Consider the following 25,579-nt stretch of genomic DNA (forward strand, 5'->3'; position numbering starts at 1 on the left):
TCGTTCAACATGCTCTGGCAACTGTAACATGTGAGCTTTCAATCACTTGCTAAAGAACACTACATCATACAGATAAACTGCACAATTTGTACATCTGGTCACAACTCTGTTCCTCTGTCTTCAATATGTCTGGAGCATTATTCATTCACATGACATTCTCTAACATGTTTTGTCATATCCAGTAGCTTTACCAGATAGTTTAACTGTTAGACTCAACATTTTTTTTTAATTTGAAAGGGACCACTAAACCTGGCTTGAAGGGATTTGCTACCACTGGTGACAATATTAATACGTCATCCCCACGGGAAATCGTCAAAGATTCAGAGTTTTTATCTGCCATCTGCTTCACTCGAAACTGTGCCCTCTTCAGGTGCTGTTTAGATAACTCACTTACTCCATCTAATTTCTCCCTCACCTCACATACATAATCCAAGTGTGAAATCTCCGACTTTGGTCCTGTCAATTTATATTTAATTAATTTCAAAGGACCTCTCACTTCATGTACGAATATTAACTCAAAGGAAGTAAAGTGAGTAGATTTATTTGGGTCATCTCTTATGGCAAACAATATAATGAGATGCCTTTAATCCAATCATTCGCGTAATTCTGACAGTACGCTGTTAATATTGTCTTCAGCTTCTGATGCCAACTTTCCAAGGCCCCCTGGGATTCGGGATGGGACGCACTTCATTCAAACTGCTGTATGCAGAAGCTATCCATGACATCCTTAAACAGAACAGCTGATCGGTAAAATGAGACCCTTGGTCTGACTGAATCACACTGCGTAGCCCACAGCGAGTAAAGACAGCTACCAACTCCTCTACCTCCCTTTTTGCCTTCACACCCCATAATGGAATTATCCCTGGAAATTGGGTAGACACATCCATTATTATCAGCAGATATTGGTTTCCACTTTTATTTCAGAAAGGGGAGCTCCACAATTAATCATAACCCATGTGAAAGGTTCTTCGAATACAGGAATTGGCAACAACGGTGCTGGTTTTATTACTGCCTGTGACGTACCTACTATTTGGAATGTATGACATGTACAACAAAAATTAACCACGCCCTTGTGTATTCCAGCCACTAGAAATGCTTTAGCCTGAGTTTTCCGTGCATCAACTCCTTTGGCTTTTGCTTTCGCTTTTCCTTCATGTTGTAACTTATGACAGTGGGATCTTGTTACTACATAGTCTGGAAAAATCCCTGGGTATTATTCTTTTAATTGCCCAGTTTCCTGATCTTACTTTGGCTTCTCCACCACAAGGGGTGCCTCTCCCACCTTGGATCCTGCTTAATCATTCCTAAGAACAAACTGTATTCCTGGAACTGACAGTCTGTCACTCACTATCACTGTTACTTCCCCAAATTTGATTTGGCACTCCAACCTGATGTTACACAAGGGAATGCTTAATTTCTGTCCCAATTCACAAATTATCACGCTGTTGAGTAACATGTCAGAAAGAGTTGAAACTTTATTGCTGGAACAGCACAGCAGGTCAGGCAGCATCCAGGGAACAGGAGATTCGACGTTTCGGGCCCGAAACGTCGAATCTCCTGTTCCCTGGATGCTGCCTGACCTGCTGTGCTGTTCCAGCAATAAAGTTTCAACTTTGATCTCCAGCATCTGCAGTCCTCACTTTCTCCTGTCAGAAAGAGTGAAAATACTTCCATCTCTTACTATTAGAGGCCAAGGGAAAGTGAAGACTGCAGATGCTGGAGATCAGAGTTGAAAAGTGTGGGGCTGGGAAAGCACAGCAGGACAGGCAGCATCCGACGGGCAGGAGAGTTGGCGTTTCAGGGATAGGTCCTTCATCAGGAAAGTGGAAGGTAAGGGAGGGGGAAGGGGCTGAGAATTAAATAGCAGGGTGGTAGTGGAGCTGGGTGGGATGTAGCTTGGAAGGCGATAGGTAGATGCAGGTGGGTCTGATAGTGATAGGTCGGAGAGGAGGGTGAAGTGGATAGGTGGTAGGAAAGCTGGAACCCTCAAACTCTACTGCATCATCTTTGACTTCACCAATTTCCAAATCTCCCCTCCCCAACCTCATCCCAGATCCAACCATTCAACTTAGCACTGCCCTCTTGAACTGTCTTAATTGTTCATCTTCCTTCCCACCTACCCACTCCACCCTTCTCTCCGACATATCACAATCACTCCCACCTCCATCTTCCTATCTCCCTCCCAGTGACCCTCCCGCCAGCCCAGCTCCTACCCTCGTATTTATCTTTCAGCCCCCTTTTCCCCCCCGCCATGTTCCTGACAATGGGTTTCTGCCCGATATTCGATTGTCCTGCTCTTCGGATGCTACCTGATCTGTTGTGTCTTTCCGGTTCCTCACTTCTCAACTATTAGAGACTGAGCAGATTCCGTATCTTGCAAAATTATAACTTCTTGTCCTCCCCCCACATCCCATTTTTTCTTAGTAATGTTTATCTACAGAGGAGAATTCTTTATAGGGATCAGGCACTGACTCCATACACAGCCCCTTCCTCGGCTGTGCACTCTCCTGCAGCTCCTCGGCTCTACTTGGGGTCTCCTTTACCAGGTTCACTAATGCCACTGGCTTAAACACTTTTACCACATCTTTTCGCAAAGTTTCTTCCTTCAACCCCCAGCACTGTGTGTCCCAGCTTACTGCAGTGAAAGCACCTTTTCCCAGTGCCCTTCTTAAACCATCGGAACTGTAATGTTTATGTATTCCACTACGTTATTGTAAGAACACCTGTGGCCTTTCACTTCCTTTCAACCCCTTTAGGCTTTTCTTTCACCTGTGGTAAACTATTGCCAGTGTGCTTTTCTCTAGGTTTTGTAGTGTAGGATCTCCCCTTCTCCCAATTTTTATCACTCACCGGAGCTAAATTTCATCTCATGCACCAATGCCATTTCTGCCGTGCTCTTCACTTCTTGAACTTTCTATTCATTCACATGAATTCTTACCCTCTGTGGAAGTGAGTCTTTAAACTCCTCCAGCAGAATAATCTCCCTTCGAGCCTCACAGGTCATATCCATTTTTAAGGCCTGCACCCATCTAACAAAATGACTGTGGTTAATTCTTTCAAACTCAATATAAGTCTGACCTGGTTCCGTCTCTATATTTCTGAAGCGCTGTCTATATTCTTCTAGTACCAATTCATAAGCACGCAAAATATCCTGTTTGACATCTGCATAATCTCTTGCTCCCTCATGTGACAGCACTGCATATACCTCACAAGCTGTGCTCACCATCTTAGTCTGGACTAGCATTACCCACAGGTTCACTGGACATGCCATCTGCTGAGCCAACTTTGTAAATGAAATAAAAATGGTTTTGGCGTTTTTCGCACCAAAATATGGCAATGTATTAACATAGCTGTATACATCCCTACATTCTCCCTTCATCTTTATCCTGCTAATTTAACTTTCTTATCTAATTCCAAACTTCTGAATTTCTAATTATCCCTTCTTCCTTTTTACTCTCTTTCTCTTTCTCTATCTTCTCTCTTTTTCAGTCTCTCTCTTTATCTTCTAACTCCAGTTGCCCCACTTGCAATTTAGGTTTTTTCGAACTCGACTGCAGTTTCCTGCTTCTCTGATGCACCAAAGTGCTTGAGCAACTCCATTATGATGACAGCTTTCCTTTTGTCTCTGGTGAAACCCAATTCTAATCTCCATGTTAATTCTAAAAGTATGTCCTTCCTTTGTCTTTCTACACTTTCTTGGCAAATTTGGGAATCATCTTCAAACCTCAGAACCTCTTTAGTAATATTAAAAACCATTTCTTTTAATTTAACCAACCACAAGGAAACAAAATTAAATTAATTTTCTCACCTGTTTTATTTGAAGAGAAAGTGAGGTCTGCAGATGCTGGAGATCAGAGATGGAAATGTGTTGCTGGAAAAGCGCAGCAGGTCAGGCAGCATCTAGGGAACAGGAGAATCGACGTTTCGGGCATTAGCCCTTCTTCAGGAATGATTGGTCTAGGTCACTAACTGCCAAGTGATGGAATCTGCTGGGACCTTTTGTACCACAAATCTGTTCAAATCTGTCCTAATCCCATACGACAAGCCCTCAAACCATTATGATGTCGATGTCGAACCCCTCTGTTAATTAAAACCACACACCCAGAAAAGCTTACCTCACCTCGTAATCTGTTAAAACATGAGAGACAAAGTAGTCGCAAATTCCACTTTAAGAGAAAAATAACAATTTATAAGTATGTATGTTAACTCGCTGAGCTTGAAGGTTTGTTTTCAGATGTTTTGTCACCATGACTAGGTCACCTCATTAGTGAGAGTCTCTGGTGATGCACCGGTGCTATGTCTTGTTTTTCTATTTATAGGTCTTGGTTTCTTAAGGTGCGTGATGTCATTTCCAGTTTTTTGTTCAAGGGAAGGTAGATAGCATCTAAATTGATGTGTTTATTGATGTACGTCTGGCTGGAATGTCATGCTTCTAAGAACTTTCGTGCGTGGCTTTGTCCAAGGAAGTGTTTGTTGTCACAGTCAACGTGGTGGCCTTCTTTTTCTGTATGTATGGAAACTAGAGAGAGTGGGTCATGTCTTTTGGTAGCCAGTTGGTATTCATATATCCTGCTAGCACGACAACAGGACAGTCTGAAATGGAGGAAAATGATTTTATATACACTGTTTAATCAGTGTGTGTTCAGATAAGGAAGATTGTTCATATGTGTCCAACACATTCTGAATGAACAACGGAGACCCAGTTGACGAAAAAAGATGCACATGATGAATAAAATTTTTAAAGCATTAAAACATTATTTGATCCTCATCTGAAGTGATACCTTCCCTTTCTCTCAACATTCCCCCTTTTCTGGGATTCCCAACTCTAGTCTCTCATTCTTATCAGGATGTGTGTTATAAATTCTTGTTTCTGGTTTCCAAACTTATTTCACTTAATCCCCTTTCTACCAGGAATTAAATATGTTGGCCTGCTGGGTTCTTTCCAAAGCTCGTGTCTGTCATATTGTTGGAGAGAAAAGTTATGGCATCAGACCCAGAATTTGAACATATTGCTCTGTTGTACGTGCTCTGTACAAAGGGCCACAGCACACAGGAATTCCAAAATATTGAGTGAAGTGCATCTACTTCTTTCAATAATATAGTTTTCCCATTTTCCACATCTCCATATCTATATCCTCTCTCTCTCTCTCTCGTTCTCCCTTTGTATCCAGTTAAGAAATCCACCAATTATTCTTCATGTCCCATCTCTCAAAACCCCTTCTGTCAGTTTATACCTAATGCTCTTTTCTAGATGTAATGTGGTTATAATTAAGCAATGTAACTACAAAGACATGCGGAAGGAGCTGGCCAGAGTTAATTGGAAGGGGAGCTGAGCAGGAAAGACCATGGAGCAGCAATAGCAGGAGTTTGTGGGAATAATTCGAAACATAATACGAGAAATGCAACCCCAAGAAGATGAAACATACGCATGGGAGGACAAGGCAGCCATGAGTGATAAGGCATCAAACCAAAAGCGGAAATATACAATGTGGTGAAGATGATTGGGAATCCAGAGAATTCATTGGCTCTGAAACTACATAACGCTGGCATCACTGACACGACAGAACTCTTACTCATGGTCAGGGAAAGAAACAGAGGAAACATATTCACTTTAAACACAGAAGATGGTATTTCGCAAGGAAAACTATTCAGGTGAATTAAACATTTGAATTAATATCAGTTAAATGCTTTTGCGGAATGTGTCAGATTGGAAGCAAGACCCGGGGAGACAGACCCTCAGCAGATTGAGAATATGAAAATGAAAGTATTTCCACATCAGAAACCAGGTTAGGTCACTGAGTGCAGGGCTGATGGGTGAATGGGTCTCAGTGAGAATTGGGGAACAGACAGCAGAATTGCATTGCAGATATTGCAGCTCGAAACTGCGTATTCATGTAGTGCTGTAGACCACAGCAGCAGGACAAGCAGACCTGCATTCAACCACAACCTGTAACTTTTTGCCAGGGTAACACCTCAGTCTGTCATTACCATCAACACCATCTATGGCTCAGTGACGAGTGTGGGTGAACATGTCAGAGTCAGAATCACATGAACATTAACCTGATGCTAACTCATTAAAGCTACCGGACTTGACCAACAGATCTGAACGAAGCCCTGCAGTCCTGCCACATTCAGTTATAAATGGTGATGGACGATTAAACAAATGACTGGAGGAGCGGGCTCCACAAACATTCCAATCCTAAATAATGGAACAGACCTGCACATCAGTGTAAAAGAGTAGGATGTTTTATCTGCACCATCTTCTGCCAGAAGTGTTGAGTCGATGATGCACCTCACCCTCATCATGATGCCCACAAAATCACAGACGCCAGTCTTCAACTAATTTGATTCGCTGCACGTGACATGAAGAAACAGGTGACCACAATAGATACGACACAGACAATGGGCCCTGACTCCATTCCTGCAATTGGACTGAAAACTTGTTCTGCACAACAAGCCGTGTCCCTGGGGAAGCTGTTCCATTCCAGCTCCAACTCTGACATCTCCCTGGCAATGTGGAAAATTACTCAGCTCAGTCCCATCCCCTAAAACGGGAATAATTACAATCTGACCAATTACCAACTCCTCATTCCCAACACGACAGTCAAATTGGTGGGAGTTCTTTTTGACAAAGCTTTCAAGCAGCACAGAAATAACCTGCTCAGTGTGGTTTTTGACAGGTCCCCATGTGGAGATGGTGCTGTTGTGGAAATGGTACTGGATTACTGATCCAGACCAGGCTACTGATCTGGCAGCGGGTGGAAGTTAAAGACAATTAATAAAATATCGAGATCTAAAATCTGGGGTCAGTAACAGTGACCTTGAAGCCAATATGGATTGTAAACAGAATTTCCTTCTCCAATGTACTTTTAGGAAGTGAATCTACCATGATTTCCTGGGCTGGCCTAAAACTGACTCCAAAGACCCTGACATGTGATCAAACATTTCAATGGTCTCTGAAATTGCCAAGCAAGGCACTCATTTGTATCAAACTACTCCGAGATCTTAAAGGATGAAACCGGACAGAATATCCGGCCTCAGCATCAGTGTCGGAAAAGGGAATGGGAACACAGTCCTGTCGACCCTGCAGAGACCTTCTTCATAACATCTGAGAGCTTGTGACAACATTTACTGAGCTTTCCCACAGACTGCACAGAAATATCGGGAATGGAAAACACATTTAGCCTCCCTATTCTAGTTCATGGAAAAAATCTCCTCAATGCACTTACCCCACACGATATACATATCCGTTAATGTGAGTAACATTGGGAAGCTATAAATTAGGAAGTGCAGGAGTACGTTTGGTCCATCGAGTTTGCTAACCAATTCAATGCAATGATGGTTGGCCCTTCATTTCCACACCGTACTCCTGCTCTCCCCCCATCCCTTTACTGTCTCTAAATCCTTATTTATAATCTGTGTCTCGGTTTCCAGGTGCGAGCGAATTCCCCAGGTTCCCCAGTCAGTGAGAGCAGACATTTATTATCATCCGAATGCAGAGTGACTGCCTGTACCTAATACTGTGGCCCCTTGTTTTAGAAGTCCCAGCTAGGGGAATTATCATCCCTGCTTCCAATCTGTCTCACCCTGTCAGAGTTTTGTATATTTCACTGAGATCTTCACTCATTTTCCTAAACCCCATGGAATACAGGCCCAGTCACCCCAAACTCTGCTCCCACAACAAGCCCGTCATCCCAGAGACCAGTCTGGTCATCCTTCACTGCTCTCCATCAATGTCAGGTTTTATGCTTTATTAAGTGAGGAGACCAAAACTGTACACAATACTGCACAATGTTCAAGATGATATCTCACCAAGGCCCTGTACAGCTGCAGTAAGACACCCTTACTCCTGGGCTCACATTCCCCTGAAATGAAAGTCAACACACCATTTATCTTCCTCACTGCTTTCTGTTTCTGCAATATTGCTTTCAGCGACTGGTGTACAAGGAGATGCAGATCCTTTTCAGTGTTGCAGCTCCCCACTTGGTGGGTCTGTGTACACTGGGCAGCGTGCCAATGCCATGCCCAGTATTGACTTCTGGTTGCAGAACTCACTGCGCTGCAGGGGCCTCAGCGGTTTATGCAGAAGGAAACAACAAAAAGGAGCATACGCCTCTTTGTAAATCAACGTGTTTCAACCAATCCCTTTCAAATGGTAGGCAGCCAATTTATCGTTTCCACCAAAGAGCACACCGACACCTCTATCCACATTGTTCTCTCTCTGTCACGTATTTGCCCATTCACTCCACTTGTCTTGTCTTCTCGGTGCTTTTTTACATCCTCCTCACCCACTCACAGTCACACATCCGTTAGTGCTGTCAGCAGGCTGGGATATATTGTATCTGATTCCAGCAACCCAATGTTTAAAGGGCATTGTGAACAGCGGGGCCCCAAGCACCGATCCCTGCGACACCTCAGCAAACTTCCTCTGTTAAATTTCTATTTATTTATTTCGTGAATCTGGGTGTCACTGGCTGGGCCAGCATTTATTACCTGACCCTAGTTGCCCTTGAGAAGGTGGTGGTGAGCTGCCTTGTTGAACGCTGCAGTCCATCTGCTGCTGTTGACCTCCAATGCCATTAGGGAGGGAATCCCAGGATTCTGACCCAGCGACTGTGAAGGAGCGGTGGTATATTTCCAAGTCAGGATGGTGACTGGCTTGGAGGGGAACCTAAAGATGATGGTATTTCCTACATCTGCATCCCTTGTCCTTCTAGATAGACATGGTTGTGAGTTGGGAAGGTGGTCGCTGCGGATCTTTGGTGAATCATTTCATTGTAGCGTGTAGATAGTAAAACACTGCTGCTGCTGAGCGTTGATGGTGCAGCATTGTGAATGAAGCGACAATCAGACTGGCTGCTTTGGCCTGGATGGTATAAAGCTTCTTGAGTGTTGTTGGAACTGCACTCATCCAGGAAAATTGGGAGTCTTCTATTACACCTCTGACTTATGCATTGTAGATGATGGACAGACGTTTGGAAGTCAGGATGTGAGTTAGTCGCCGCAGTATTCCTAGCTTCGGACCTGTTCTTATAGTTACTGTGTTTATGTGGCGAGACCAGTGAGTATCTGAGCAATGATTACCCACCAGGACTTTGATATTGGGGGATTCAGTGATAGTAACACAATTGAATGCCAAGGGGCAGTTTAGATTGTATTTTATTGGTGATGGTGTGTGGCCTGAATATTACTTGCCACTTGTCAGCCTGGATACTGTCCAGATCTTTTCACATTTGAACATGGACTGCTTCAGTATCTGAGGTGCCACAAATGTTGCAGAATATTGTACAATAATTGGCGAACATCCCCACTTCCGACCTTAAAATGGAAGGAAGGTCTTTGATGGAGCAGCCCTGAAGAAGTTTTCGGCCACTGCTCGAGGGACTCCTACAGACTTTGAGCTGAGTTGACTGACCTTCATCCACCATGACCATCTTCCTACGTGTCAGGTATGAATCTAACCAGCAGGGAGTTTCCCTCTGATACCCATTGATTCCAGTGTTGCTAAGGCCACAGATACCATAATTGTTCGAAGACAGCCTTGATTTAAAGGGTTATCGCTCTCACCCCACCTCTGGAATTCAGCTCTTTTGTCCATGTTTGAACCACGGTAATGAGGTCAGGAGCTGAGTTGCCCTGGTGGAGCCCAAACTGGGCGTCATTGACAAGGGTATTGCTGAGCAAGTGCTGCTTAAAAGCACTGAGATCTTCCACCACTTTACTGATGATCGAGAGTAGACTGATGGAGTGGTATTTGGCCGGATTGGATTTGTTCTGCTTTTAATATACAGGAGATACTTGGGGTAATTTTCCACATAATCGGGGAAAGACATAGTTTAACTGTGTTGAAACAGTTTGGCTTGGGGAGTGGCAAGTTATGGAGCACAAGTTTTCAGTACTATTGCCAGAATGTTGTCAAAGTATGAACCCTTTGGAGTATCCAGTTTCTCCAACCGTTTCTGGATATCGCGTGGACTGAATCGAATTGGTTGATGACTGGTAACTGAATTGCTGCGGACCACTGGAGAAGGCTGAGACGGATCATCCACTCAGCACTTCTGACTGAAGATTGTTGCGACGGGACCAGCCTTATCTTATACACTGAAGTGCTGGGTTCTTCCATCATGGAGGAAGGGGTTATTTGTGGAATCTCTTCCTCCAGTGAGTTGTTCAATTGTCTCCAACGTTTCTAGACTAGGTGTGGAAGGACTGCAGAGCTTAGATCTGATCCTTTGCTTGTGGGATGACTTCGCTCTGTCTATCACTTACTGCTTATGCTGTTTGGTGCACAAGTAGTCCTGTTTGGTGGTTTCACCAGGCTGACACCTCATTGTCAGGTATGCCTGGTGCTGCTCCTGCCATCCTGCACACTCCATTGAACCAATGTTGATCCTCTGGATTGATGGCAATTGTTGTGAGTGGGATATACCAGGCCATGAGGTTGTGAGGTGTACAATTCTGCTCCTATAGATGACCCACAACACCTTATGGACACCCAGACTTGAGCTGCTAGATCTGTTCGAAGTCTGCCCTATTAGGCACCGTGATAGTACCACCCACAATGGTTGAGGCTATTCTCAATGTGCAGGTGTGACTTTATCTCCACAATGACTATGCGTGGTCACACTTACCGATACTGTCATGGACAGATACTTCTGCAACTGGCAGATTAGTAAGGCTGTGGCCAGTATGTATTTTCCTCTAGTTGGTTCCTTCACCACTTGACAGTCTAGCGGTTATATCCTTTAAGACCCGGCCAGCTCGATCAGTATTGCTGTAGCTGAGATACTCTTGGAGGTGGACATTGAAACCCGCTACCCAGAGTACATCTTGCGTCCGTGCTACCCTCAGTGCTTCCTCCAAGTGTTGATCAACATGGAGGAGTACTGATTCATCAGTTGAAAGAGGCTGGTACATGGTAATCAGCAGGAGGTTTCCTTTCCGATGTGCAAACTAATGCCATGAGACTTCATGGGATAGGGAGTCACTGTTGAGGACTCCAAGAGCAATTCCCTTCCAACTGTATCCCAATGTGCCGCCACTTCTGCTGTATCCGTCCTGCTGATGAGACAGGAGATATCCGGGGAAGGTGATGGGGTGTCTGGGACATAGGCTGAAATGGATCATCCACTCAGTACTTCTGACTGAAGATTGTTGCGAATGAATCAGTCTTATCTTATGCACTAAAGTGCTGGGCTTTTCCATCATGGAGGAAGGGGTTATTTGTGGAACCTCTTCCTCCAGTGAATTGTTTAATTGTCCACAACGTTTCTTGACTCGATGTGGAAGGACTTATACCTTACAGAATCATACCTTACAGACAATGTTGGCTCTTGCTTGACCAGTCTCTTTATTTCTATTCAGTGTTTCCTGCCAGCTCTCCCATTCTAGAAACATGTCCATACATTAGCGCCAATCGACTCAGATTTGGTTTCGCAAATTGGGCTAAGAGCTTTACCAAAACCTTTCTAAAAGTCAAAATGTTTTACATCCATTGCATCTCTTTCATTTGTCTCTCAGTCTGTTTCTCAAACATAATTCCCATTTCATAAATCTATGTTGGTGTTGTCTATGACCATTACTTTCAACCCAATAATTTCTCCTAAACCATTTACTTACTATGTCCTATGTTCCATGTACTCTATCATTTTCCCACACCAGACTTGGTTTTCCTTGTATTGTTAGAAAGTTCTGTGAAGACAGAACTGAAGTAGTGGCTTCATAGTTCTTCCATTTCCGTGTTCCCCATTCTCCATTCTCTGGTTTCAAACTGTAAGGAAACTGCACTTGTTTTCTCATATTTTTCATATTGACATGATTTATCAAGTTATTACAGTTCACTCTTATAACACTTGTGAATATACTCTTCAGAAATTCATCAATTCCTGCCTTAAACTGCTCAATAATTGACCTTCCACACCATACACTCACAGGGGCATAGACTCTGTGCCAACAGAAATACAGCACGATCTATATTAGTCCCACTTTCCTACAGCAGGCCCATAGCCTGGAATGTTATGACAATCCCAAGTGCTCGTCCAAGTACTTTTTAATGATTGTTAGGGAATGCGTGATAATTGCCCTCTCAGGAAGTAATCCCAGAACACAACACCCTCTAGGTGAAAAAAAGTTTAAATCCTCTCTGAACCTCAAATCTTTCACTTTAAAAGTGTGCTCCTTTGTTCTTGACCCTCTGACTAAAAGGAGCAGCTGCTGTCTATCCACCCTGTCTGTGTCGCTTATAATCCTATCCTTCTGAACCATGGACCGCTCAGCTTTCTCTGTTCCAAAGTAAACAACCCGAGCTTATCCAGCCTCTCTCCATAGCTGATATGCTCCATCCCAGGGAACATGATGGTGAATCACCTCTGCACCCTCTCCAGTACAATCACATCCTTCCTGGAATGTGGTTCCCAGAACTACATACAGTATTCCATTTTGGCCGAACCAAAGCCCTGTATTGCTCTTATAATCTACATTCTGATTAGGAAACGCTACACCCAAGGTCCAATTATTAACTAGTCCATTAACCTGTCCAGTCACATTCAGGTATGTGTGGAGAAGCACACTCTGAGCTTCACAGTGTGCTGCCATTCATTGAGTCCTCCCCTGCCTGGTTCCATCTCCCGAAGTGCATCACCTCATATTTATCAGGGTTACATTCCTTCTGCCATTGATCTGACCATTCCATCTGCATCTTCCTGTAACTTAAGGCCTTCCTCCTCACTGCTAACCACCCAGCCACTCTTTATGTCAAACATACACTTACCTATCACACCTCTCCCACTCTCCACCTACCCGCCTCCACGTTCACATCTATATTTTGTTATGAGTAACACAAACAATAAGGGACGCAGCACTGATTCCTGTGGTACACCAGGGGACACTGGTCTCCAGTCACACAAACAGCCTTCTTCCTCCACCCTCTGTCTCCTGCTACTAAGACAACTTTCGTTGTAACTTGTTAACTTATCCATCATATTGTGAGATTTTACATTAGTTTTCAGTTTCCCAGGTGGAAATCTGTCAAAGGCCTTCCTACAAAACTAAATAATCGACCTCCTCAAACTAATTCAATCAAACCCATTGGATGTGACTTCCTCCTGATAAAGTCATGATGGTTATCCCTGATCAAACCTTGCAACTCTGATTGTAGTTCGAATTTCTCCTTCCCTCTTTTCTCCAATAGTTTCCTTAACAGTGATCTAATACTCACTCGTCTATAGTTACCTGGTCTATCTCTCCCACCCTTACTGTGAAGTGGAATCATATTAGTAGTTCTCCAGTTCTCTGGCACATCCCCTATGGTCAGATTCTAATTAAAATATTCAGTCAGGGTCTTTCCTCCCTTGACCCCAACAGCCTCCTGTGATACAACTCATTCAGACATGGAGATTGGTCCAAATTTATACAGAATAAAGCCTCAAATCCTTTCTCGTATTTTACAGCAATCTGTTCAAGAGCTTCCTAGTCCATCTTCTTGACTTCTGTACCTGCCTCCTCCTTCTCCCAAGTAAAATAGATGTGAAGGTCTCATGTAACAATCCATCAATGTTATCCAGCTTGACACACAGATTGCCCCTTTGGTTTCTAATGGACACTAACTGTTTGCTGATTATTCTGTTCGACTTGTCCGTGTAGAATATCGTGGGATTCTCGCAGGTCTCGCCTACTTTTACTTCTCTATGTCTCTCTGTTATTCAGTCCGCTCTATGTTTCTAAGTTTCACTACAATCACCTCTCATGTTTTGATACTCGAGATCACAGCCTGAGTTTCCCCGTCAGACAATCTTGCCATTTTAGGGATTAATCTGGATAATACATTTTGCAGTTCCTCTGTAGTCAATATATTCTTTCTTAGATTGGGATTCCGAACGGTACACAATACTCTAAGTGGAGTCTCACCAACGCTCGATGCAACTGGTGCACGACATCCTCTATCTTCCAATTACATTCACATGAATGTAAACCTAATTTTTACTTACCCATTTGCATATGTTCTTCCCAATACCTCTCGCTTTAATTTTTCTTATGAACTTGCTGTGTGAGTTCTTCAAAAAAAGCTCATGAATATCCAACTATACGTTATACATTGGTTCATCATTGCCTATGTCCACAAGAATCATCTTCAAACCATTCCAAACAAAAGTTTGCCACTTCTGGTTTTCCTTTCATCGGTACATTCTCACACTCCCCAGTTATGTTATTACCTTCTAAATATCTAGTAGCATGTTCTTTGTAATCGAGTTCAACAGATACATGACTGCGGATGACAAGATAACTCATCTGTAGTTCACTACTCTCCAAATTCATCCTTTCTTAAACTGTTGGATAATATTTATAACGTTTGCTTTATCCTGATTGGCTAAATGCCTTTCGGGAATATGTCAGAAAATAAAGTGACACTCCGCGATGCACTAAACATGTCTATTGCTGCTTCCTCTGAAATTCTTGTATGAAGTACATCTAGTCTGTCAGATTTATAAATACTTAATCCAGCTTTCTTTTCAAAGATAAGTTCAACACTGATAAGAATGATCTTAGACTTTAATTACACAAGTCCCATGGTCACGTGGTATTTCTGGAAGAATGTCTGGACATTCTTCCATGAAGATAGACGCAAAGAATCTGTTTCTTTTCCCTTCGATTTCTCTGTTTTCTGCAATAAATTATCCTGAATTCACACCAACTGTTCCACATTTCACCTTGTTTTTATTTTTTGTCGTACATTGATAGATGCTTTTTAGCAGTCTTTATGTGTTTTCTTTGATTTGCATGTTTTTCTCTTTTTGATGTTCTTCTCAGTTTCTTGGTCATCCTTTGCTGGGTCCTACATCTCTCTGAATCCACTGGCTTACTGCAACACTTGGCAATTTTCTAAGCTGCCTCCTTTCATCTAATAGGTAAATGAAGGTGAGGTTGAAAGTGATAGTCGAGGGAAGGGTGTACCAGATTGACAGGAAGGAAGGTGGACACGTAGGAACATTCAAAAGGGCGGTGCTGACTTGGAAGGTTGGAGCGAGATAAGGTGGGATTAGGGGAAATGGGGCAATGGGGAAATCCACTATGATCCCCTGTGGTTGGAGGGTCCCAAGGCTGAAGAGGAGGCTTTCTTCCTCCAGGCTTCGGGTGGCTCGGTTTGGCGATGGAGCAGGCCCAGGACCCTCATGTCCTTGGCAGAGTGGGAAAGGGAGTTAAAGTGCCCAGCCACAAGGCGATGGAGTTGTTCAATGTGGCTGTCCCAGAGATGTTCTCTGAAATGATCTACAAGTTGACCTCCTGCCTCGCCAATGTAGAGAAGACCACATTGGGTTTAATGGATGCAGTAGATGAGGCGTTCTGTCTCCCTTCATCACCTATTACTTTCAACCCACCTTCATCTGCCTATCGCAATCCCTGCTAACCTCCCCCCTGCCTCACCCCCTTCTCATTTATCTCTCAGCCCTCTTCGCCCATAAGCTTCATTCCTGATGAACGGCTTATGCCCGAAATATCGATTTCTCTGCTCTTAGTATGCTGCCTGACTGTGCTTTTCCAGCACCACATTCTTCGACTCTGATCACCGCATCTGCAGTCCCCACTTTCTCCTCACACGTTCATGGCTTGCATGGCTCAGATTTATAACGGTTACTTCAAATACAACCAAAACTGTCGTGTACTTAAACAGGATAAAAGAAAACCAATACATTGTGGTCACTGTTCCCAAAAGGTCCTTTCCAGCAAAAGTTTCAATTAGTTCTTCTGATCACTCAACACCAATTCCTAAATAACCTGATCTCGAGCACAGTGCTCGACATCATGTTCATGTAAAACATCTCACACGTGGTCACGAAATCCATTTTTCCCAGAATTAGCATTCAATTGGGTTAACACAGTTTAGATATAATTTAAACAATACATTATTACTGAAGTATCCACAAATGTGTATACATCATTTCCTGTTTTATAACATGTCCAGCATTTGTATTGCAGCTTTCGCTTTGATATGTAACTCCCATCAACGTTTACTCCTCCTTGCTGTTTACTAGATTCCTTCTTACTAGATTCTGTGGAATCTGAGCGACGTGGGCTCTGGGGAGATTAATGGTAGAGATCATCTCGCCACGTCATTTATAATCTTCTCAAACTTTAATTTCTCCAGATCTCCCGTTATGCTGATGGAGTAGAGAAGGACAATGATCTTCCAACAATGCTCTATATTCCCCCAGAGAGCTGAGATAGCTGTATCCTGGGTGGGAACCTTACAGCAGGCTGGCAAAGTGTTGCTGCTGCTGTACAGGATCTTAGTGCGATCACATCTGGAGTAGTGTGAACAGATTTAATCTCTTCAATGAAAAAAGGATGTTGTTATATTGGAAGCCGCTCAGAGATGGTTCCCTCAACTGATTCCTGCAATGAAGGTGCTAACTTATAACGAAAGGATGATCAGTTTGACACAGTAGCCATTGGAGTTTAGAAAAATCAAAGATGAACTTATTTGAACATAGATGACAGAAGGAGTTAATAAGTGAAGTGAATTACACAGATAGTGAGGAATCCATTCCGTTCTCCAGCCTGTTACACAGGAACAACAGGAGGACATTCAGGCCTTCGCATCTGTTACATCAAAACAGGACGAGGCTAGTCAGCCCCTGGAGCCTGATATACATTTACAGAAGGAGGTCAATCAGCCACTCGAGCCAATAACATTAGGCCATGCTGCACCAGTATCCTGTTACACAGCAACAGGATCAGTCCATTCAGCCTCCTCAAGTCTGTAACATAGGAACTGGAAGAGGTCACACAGTGACTGGAGGTTGTTACACTGGGATAACAGGAAGCCATTCAGACCCACCGAGCCTATTGCAAGGGAATTGGATAAGGATAAAAACTATCTGAGACTTCTTTCATAAAAAAGGAAGAGGTAATTTAGACACGTGTCTGTTGTATGGGAACAAGAGAAGACTAATCAATTCTTCTGTCCCATCTCTGGGATACATGAGGAGACCGTTCAGCATATCCATCTGTTGTGGAGAAATATGAGAAGACCCATCAGCTCCTCAAAACGTTACACAGCAACAGGAAGATTCCATAATCTCCCAATCCTCTAAAGCATCAACAGGAGGTGGTCATTCTGGCCTTGGAGATGACAACATGGGAACACCAGAAAGACATCAGCCCATCGATTTTATACACCAGCAGGATGATGAGACCATTCAGCCACACATGGCCCTTACACAGCATTTGTAGCAGATCTCTTAAAAACGTTTGCCCATTAAATAGAAAATCAAAGAAAACGCAAACGGTTTCGAAAGGGAAGAGCTTATGATAATGGTATACATTAGGGACTAAAGTGTAACAATAAACTATTGTAATTTAAGGCAAATTGTTCGAGTCCATTGTTCAGGACATTTGCAAAGTTAAACCACAATTCGTCAGAGTCAACATGGTTTTACGAACGCTAAATCGTGTTTGAATTGTTTGCTTGAGTTATTTGAAGATGTCACAAACAAGACGGATCGTGGGAATCCTGGAGATGGAACATATCTGGTCTTCCTGAAGGCATCGGGTATGTCGCTTCTCCAAAGAGTAAGTGGTAAGATCAGACAACATGGGTTCAGGAGCAATTTATTAGCTTGGATGGAGGATTTGTTAACCAACAAAATGGAGTCAGATGGAATAAATGTGTCATTTTCTTTTGGCAAATGCAATTTGTGGGGTGCCATTGATTTCAATACTCATGCCTCAACCATTTGCGATCGATGGTAGTATTGTACTCGGTTGATGGGATAGAAAATACGGTGCCACATTTTCAGATGACACGAACATTTATAGGAAATTACTTCGGAATGATGATGCAAGAGATTTAAAACTATATGGATCGGTTGGATGAATGGGCCAACGTTTGGCAAGGAAAATTAAAGTGAATAAATATGTCCAACACACACAAACGAAGCTGCATCAGGACACTATTCAAAAGAGCCACAACACACTACAGTACACCAGGACTGCAAAAAGAAGAAGAGGAACACCTATACAAGGTAAACCAGGAAATGGGAATCCTGAATAAATATGGGCTATTCAAGTTGGCCAGTATACTAGAAAGACAAATTATTATCTAAATAGAGAGAAAGATCAAAGTGTTTAGGTGCAGAGGGATCTGGGTGTCTGCTTGCATATCACAGAAAACTTGCATGCGGGTACTGCAAGTAATGAGAAATGCAAGCATAATTTCAGCGTTTATTTGTGAAAGCATAGAGTAGAAAGGTATGGAGTGTTGGTGCAGCTATGCAAGGCATTAGTGAGGCTGCAACTGGAGTACTGTTTGTGTGTCCTGCAGAATGAGGTATTTCCATTGTAGGCAATTCAGAAGAGCTTCACTAGATTGATTCCATATTTGAAGTGTTTGTCTTATGAAGAGTAATTGAGCAGTTTAGGCCTATACTCTCGAGTTTATAACAATGAAAGGAGATCTCATTGAGGTCTGAAAAATGCTAAAAGTAATTGAATGCGTAGATGTGGAGTGGATTTTTTTCATGTGGCACAATCGACAACAACAGACTAGAGTTTTAGGATGGAGAGATGGCAGGAAAGTGGAACAGAGGCCGCGTTGACATCGGCCTCATCGAGGGGCTGGATTCCTCACAGATGCTCCTTGTTCTTATTCAACTCTTCTACTGTGTTGGACAGGAATGGGGGAGGACTGGGTATCATAGAGGAAGCAGACACTCAGGTAAATTAGTCTCAATCAGTTAGACAGAACGTAACCAGTAAGGTCACACAGTGACCAGCGCTGGGTTCCCAACTACTAACAATCTATATTAATGATCAGGAGGATGGAACAGATATACAGATGCTGGGTTTGGTGATGTCGCTGTGGGAAGCAAGAGATTAAATTATCAAGAGAAGGTGGAGAGTCTGCAAATAGATTCAGAGAGGTAAAGGCAATAGATAATAGTTTGGAAGGTGGAATTTAACATGATATAACCTGTCATTTCATTTACAGGAATAATAGAAAGCAATATGTTATTGAAATGGAGAGGGATTACAGGACTTAATGATACTGTGTACTTGTGGGGTTCACTCAGATCCGTTCAGACATGGGAGGTTTTGCTCCATTCCTGATCGTCTGCTCCCAGACTCTCCAAGTGACCCTTTTGCTCTCCGGACACATGGAATACTTTTATGTGGTTGATTGGTGGTGGGGATGGTATTTTGAAACGTGCATCAAGGGGATGTCCTTTATCCAAGATATATTCATTTCTTTCTACGTGAAGACCAGATGAGGATGGGAATGGCTGACTGCTTCTGAATGAAGAGTTCGTGACTGCTGCCAGGGCAGGGGGTATTCACCAACATGATGTACTGTGCATGGGTACACTGTAACATGAATAGAGAGAGAGAGAGCTCCTTCAGTTCCTCTACCTCTCTCCATTGACATGGGGACCCTGCAGATGCCATGTACACCATCGGGAATCCCACTATACTGGATACACCCGGCAGCTCCCTGCTGTGGGAGAAACAATGCTTCTCATCCATCATATATATCCTCCATCACTGAATGGTGACATTGATGTTGAGTTACTGGGAAATGATAGAAATGTCACCTAGTCCTGCCTGGAAAGTTCTGGATCATAGAAGCTGAATGAAACAGTGACGCTAACAGCTACTGGCAGCACCATCCTCCCCCTGGTGTGAAGCTGCAGGTCGTGTTGAAGGAGGTGACACCATTCTATGATCAGCTCCTTGTTCAGTCAGGGCCCCTCACACTCTGCTCCTGGGTCAAGTGGAGCTTGGGAAGCTGTTCCTGGAAAACCCGGGGTGGATACAGCAGATCCCTTTCCCCCCACACACTCGCTGGGTGGTTTCAGAGCTTACCCTCTCTGCAGCCTCTGCTCCATTTGTTGTTCATGTTGCAGGCTCAGATGTTGTAACTACAGTCCCCATGCTCCATCCAGAGTTGGGTCGCCAAATCCTCAGGTCTCCCTGAATGTCTGAGGCAACTTACAGCACAACCTCCAGCAAACCATCCCCTGCCCCTCCACTAAATTTTCAATTACAGGAGCCAGTCAGAAACCACTCGGTACAAGTGTTGTGAACCAGACCAGAACCCCGCAAAATATTGTAAGAAGGCAGCTTAGACCCAAACCTTTCCTTATTTAGAATATAGATGGGAAGTGTGCCTTACAGATATGTTGTGACTGGTCAAAACACTCGACATGAAGCAAAATATAATCTATTCAAATGCTTTAGTTAAAATACAATCAAAGAAAAGAACATTTTGGGAGAGCTGATAAGTTGGAACACTTACACAAATAATAGATACCGTACCTTCTTGGTTTACACCACTTGGCACAAAGATATATTCAAATACAGATCCTTACAGCAGTTTTCCAATCCAGGAGGAAACAACATCAACAGAGATCTCAGAGAGAAAAGCAGCTGGGGATCATGTAATAAAACTTCCAACCCTTTTGGGTTCCCCAGCAGCTTCTGAATGCTGCAGCAAAAAACAAAATGAGAAACCCTGGTCTGGGAGAGCTGGCCACTGTCCTTCCATCGTTACCACCGTTTTAATGAAACCTAAAATCTCAGTTATTTACTTAAACTGTTTTCAGACAGGAGTTCTGCACCTCTGCCTATAAAACCTCTCTTCAAAAAAAAAACCCAAGAGAAAATAACCTTTCTACAGTGATAGAATTCTCACAACTCCATCTTTAATACAATAATCCATTAATATACAACGGTGGATTCATTTTAGATCTCCTAATCTTCCTCTATTAGTAGACTCAAATGCATTACATTGACTGTGAGCAAATAAATGTTCACAACTAGTTTCGATTTCAGGCATTTTATTCCTGCCAAGTCTCCACAATGTGTCAAAACGTAGGGTTTCTCGTCCTGTCACCTGTATAATTTCAAACTGAATGGCAGCAATAATAAGCTCAATCGAAACAGACTAGTATGTTTCTCCCAAGACTTCTGCAAAAACTTTACCGGGTCACGATCAGTGATAAAGGTTTGTCTCATGTATGTTATTCTTAATTTAAATGCTGAAATGTTGTAACACCAACACTAAGCTCAAGGCATCCTTCCCCATTGTGAAATAAATCTGTTGATATTTCCACTGGACACTCCAAACACACGTTACATAACGGAGCATTTCTCATCTCTCCAATAGTCCTCCTCATGTCTCAGCATAAAAGAGTTACATACGTCTGTACTTCTTAATGCTCTAACCTCTTTACCTGCTATTCCTGGCCTATGCCAGTTAATCTTACTCTCACAGGTATATGTTTTAAGAAGATCTCACACATTCTTCACAACCTCTCAAAGAAACCAATCTTTGATTTCTGAACCCAATCATCATCATCAGCCATTTCTAAGCTTGCCGTTTTAACTCTCTGCTCTTCCACACGACTTCTCACGACTGCAAGTAAGTGATTTGTTGAACTTCACCAAAATAAGAATCTCTCTAAGAGTGTCATAGGTTTGCTCTGTTTTTAATACCCTTACCCACCTTTCAAAATTACTTTGTTTGATCCTTTCAAACTCAATGTGCGTTTTACCAGGGACCCTTTTTTTAGATTCCTGAAACACTGTCTGTCGGCTTCTGGCCCAAGCTCATATGCACTTCAGATGGCTTTCTTCACCACCCCATACTAGCCAGATACCTCCTCCGTTAGGGATGCAAATACCTATCAGCTTTGTTTGGATCAACTAAATCCACATGGTCACTGGTCACTGCATTTGTTTAGCCACTTTCTCAAATGAAATTCAAAAGGCTTCCCCATTCTTCTCATCAAATTTAAATAATGCCTGGATGCATTTAAACAGAACCCCATTAGACCACTGGTTACAATAGGGTTGTTCAACCTCACTATCCTCCTCATCCCGCCGACCGTCTACCTTCATCTCTGCCTTCTATGTCCACTTTCCTCTCTAATTACTAACATTTGAAGTTGAAACTCTCTGCTTTTCTTCTGTCCTTTTCTCACTTTCTTCTTCATTTCCTTTTCTTTTATTTCTACTTTTCATCATAATTCAAACTGTTTCAATTCCTTCTCATGTTCAAAGTGCCTCATTTGAAATTGAATTCCAGCCGTTTCCAAAGAGTCTGATGGCAGTTCTACCAAACGTAATTGCCGAGCTATAGCTGTAAATATCTCTCATTTTCTCACAGACACACGCAACCCCAACTCCAGCTTGTCTGTCAATTCCTACAGCTTTGCCTTCATTACCTTTTGTAAAACCGCCAACTTCACTTCCGCCACACCCAGTTAATGACTGAAAGAATCGTTATACACAAACCACAATGTAAACCAACCGAATTCACACCCACAACAAAAGACACTAACAGTTACCATACACGACCTTTGAACGCAATCGTCTCCTGGTGCATAATCTCCAGTGTCTGCATGACCTTATTCTGGATTCTCTGGTTTCCTCCCACAATTCAAAGATGTGCATGTCAGGTAAATTGGCCATGCTAAATTGTTCATAGTTTTCAGGGATGTGTGGGTTAGGAGCCTTAGTCGGAGAAAATGTGTAATAATAGGGTAAAGGAATGGGTCTGGGTAGGTTACTCCTCGGAGGGTCGGTGTGGACTTGTTGGGTCGAATGGCCTGTTTGCACACTGTAGGGATTGTAATTCTCAACCCAATTTGGTATCACCGATTTAGAACCAGACAAGAGACCCCAGTTTGCAATAGACCAACCAGACTGCCTCAAACCATTTTAAGAGGGTAGGTTGGATGCCAAACCTTTCTTATTTTAAAGGTAGATGTGAAGTAGGTGTTCCAGATGTGATGTTACTAGTCAAACTACTCACCATTAAGAAAAACACAATATATTTAAACACTCTAATGAAAATCCATTCAAAATGACGAGGAATTTAGAATAATTTAACTATTGGAAATCTTAACAGAATAATGGATACAGTACCTTCTACAGACGAACTGTTCCAATATACTAATATCCCATAAACACACCCCTTGGCAAAAAGGTACATTCAGACATACATTCTTGCATACAGTTCTCCAATCCAGGAGGAATCAGCATCAAGTCAGGTGTCAGAGAGAGTAGCAGCTGGAGATACGTTACTAGGCCGTTGTTACTCCTGAATCAGCTCATGGTCAAAGGGATCACCCACAGTTGTGACTTGTATGCTTCAGCCGCAGATATTGGCCGGGGATGGGAGGGAATCAGTGGAAGGAAGTGGAGTTTGTAACCAGAACAGTAGATAATGATCTCCATGCTGTTAATATTTCAATAACAAGGGCAATGGTACAATAAATTGTGGTTCTCCGCTGAAACTGAGTAGGTCAACATAGAGACCCATGAGTAACAATGTCAGAGCATAGAGGGAGACAGTAATTGAACACATTAATTGATGTAGTTAGCAGTAGTCTGTAGAGTGAATCTATGGATTGACAGTTTCAACAGGAAGATAATAAGGACAAGAAGTGTAGACTATATGAAAGAACAGTAATACAGTCATAACTGGTTTATAGAAAGAAAAATCTGGACAGTGACACTGACCAGGAACACCGACGATAGCCAGGAAAGGATAATAAAAATATTGAATAATGAGAAGAACGTATTAGATTCGCAATGATAATGGCCACCAATTAAATGCAGAAAGATACCAAACATAAATGGATAAACTCCTGTCTATTGTTGGAACATGCCAGTCTAATATTCCCAGATTATGATACATTTTTGGAACATTCCAGTCTAATGTTCTCAGATTCTGATCTCTCCTCCCCTTTCTCCAAATCTGCTGATCCCTGTCAGTGCTGTCAGAGATGTTCCCGCCCATGTTATGGGATAACACATTGAACGGCGCCCATTTATCATTTAAAAATGGAAACCCTCCACTGGAATAATTAGAATCCATGGAGATTGGCATTAATCACAGTCACTGAACAAACACTGGGAAAGTGAGCAAAGGCTACGACAACGGATGAATGGACACTGCACAACAATCAACAGACAGGAGGGTTCCCTCCCAGTTGGGGAACACTTCAGTGGCCCAGGATATTCAACCTCGGACATTCTGGTGACCATCCTCAAAGGCGGACTTCAGGACAGGCAGCAGCGAAAAGTGGCCGAGCAGAGGCTGATAGCTAAGTTCGGTACACATAGGGAGGGCCTCAACCGGGACCTTGGGTTCATGTCACATTACAGATGACCACCATTGCAATATACACACACACACAGACACTCCTATACACACACATACATACGGACACACATGTACGCAGACACACACACAGACACTCACACATACCCTCAGAGACACACACACTCCCACACTCACACGACACTCTCTCAGAGATTTAGACCACTCTACATTCATGCACACACATATACACTCTCTCTCTCACTGACTGTCAAAATCCACCACCCCAGTCACGCACACACACTCCCACACTCACACATGCACCCCGTCACAGACTTAAGACACTTTACATCACTACACAAATATATACATTCTCTCTCACACTCACAACCCCCCAACCCAGACAGACACAGACACATATATACAAACCCACAAAGACCCACATGCACACATATACTTTGTGGGGTGAATTTGTACTTGCAGAGTTACATTGTAGTTTGCTCAAAAACTGCATGAATTCCTGTAAAACTCTGAGCTCAAAAACTGTATGGCTTCATGTAAAACTCTTGTTATCTCACTTTTCAGATTAGAATCAATCTAAACATCATGACATAGACAGAGAACACAGGGGGATAACACCTTCAACATATTGTCTAGCTTTAGCTGAGTCATGATTTGTAGATGCCCGGTGTTGGACTGGGGTGTACAAAGTTAAAAGTCACACAACACCAGGTTATAGTCCAACAGGTTTAATTGGAAGCAAACTAACTTTCGGAGCGACGCTCCTTCATCAGGTGATAGTGCAGGACACACTTCTAAGGCACACAATTTATAGCAAAGATTTACAGTGTGATGTAACTGAAATTATACATTGAAAAATACCTTGATTGTCTGTTGGGTCTTTCATCTGCTCGAATACCATGATAGTTTCACTTCTTTCATGTGTAAATCACAAAACGTTTTTTAAAAAATGTTGCATTCTCAGGTTAGCTTTTAACCAGTTCCACACATGACTTTTCATATAACTACAAAAGAGAACATTTACTGGGTTTGGATGTAATGGATAATAAAAAATGGAATAGACCATAAATCTTTAATTTTTTTTTAAACTTGGATGTGAGAGTGTTAACAGAACACTGCAGGGGTCTATATAGGTTCCACTCTGTTTATGAAAGAAGCAGTTATAAAATATCAGATCGGTTGCATAAAGAAAGGTTGGGTGGGCACGGTTCTAGATTCATTATTGACCAGGGTGAGGCTACTCCTGGTTTTAAGTGCCCTGTTACCAAATCCTTTCATACTCTTGAGACAGAGCATTGAGACTGCTGCTCAGCAACAGGCCGAAGAAATTCTGTCCCTATGGGCCTCTTAAAGAGGGATAATAGAAGTCCATTCAGTCCATATTAGCCTGTTGCTACTTGAAAAGGTGGAAATCTAGAATATTGGCACATTTTGCCAACAAGGAGAAAGTGAGGA

Source organism: Chiloscyllium plagiosum, unplaced genomic scaffold (assembly GCF_037043375.1).
Source record: "Chiloscyllium plagiosum isolate Xiang-an unplaced genomic scaffold, Cpla_swu_hap1 HiC_scaffold_42, whole genome shotgun sequence".
In the NCBI taxonomy this organism is placed as follows: domain Eukaryota; kingdom Metazoa; phylum Chordata; class Chondrichthyes; order Orectolobiformes; family Hemiscylliidae; genus Chiloscyllium; species Chiloscyllium plagiosum.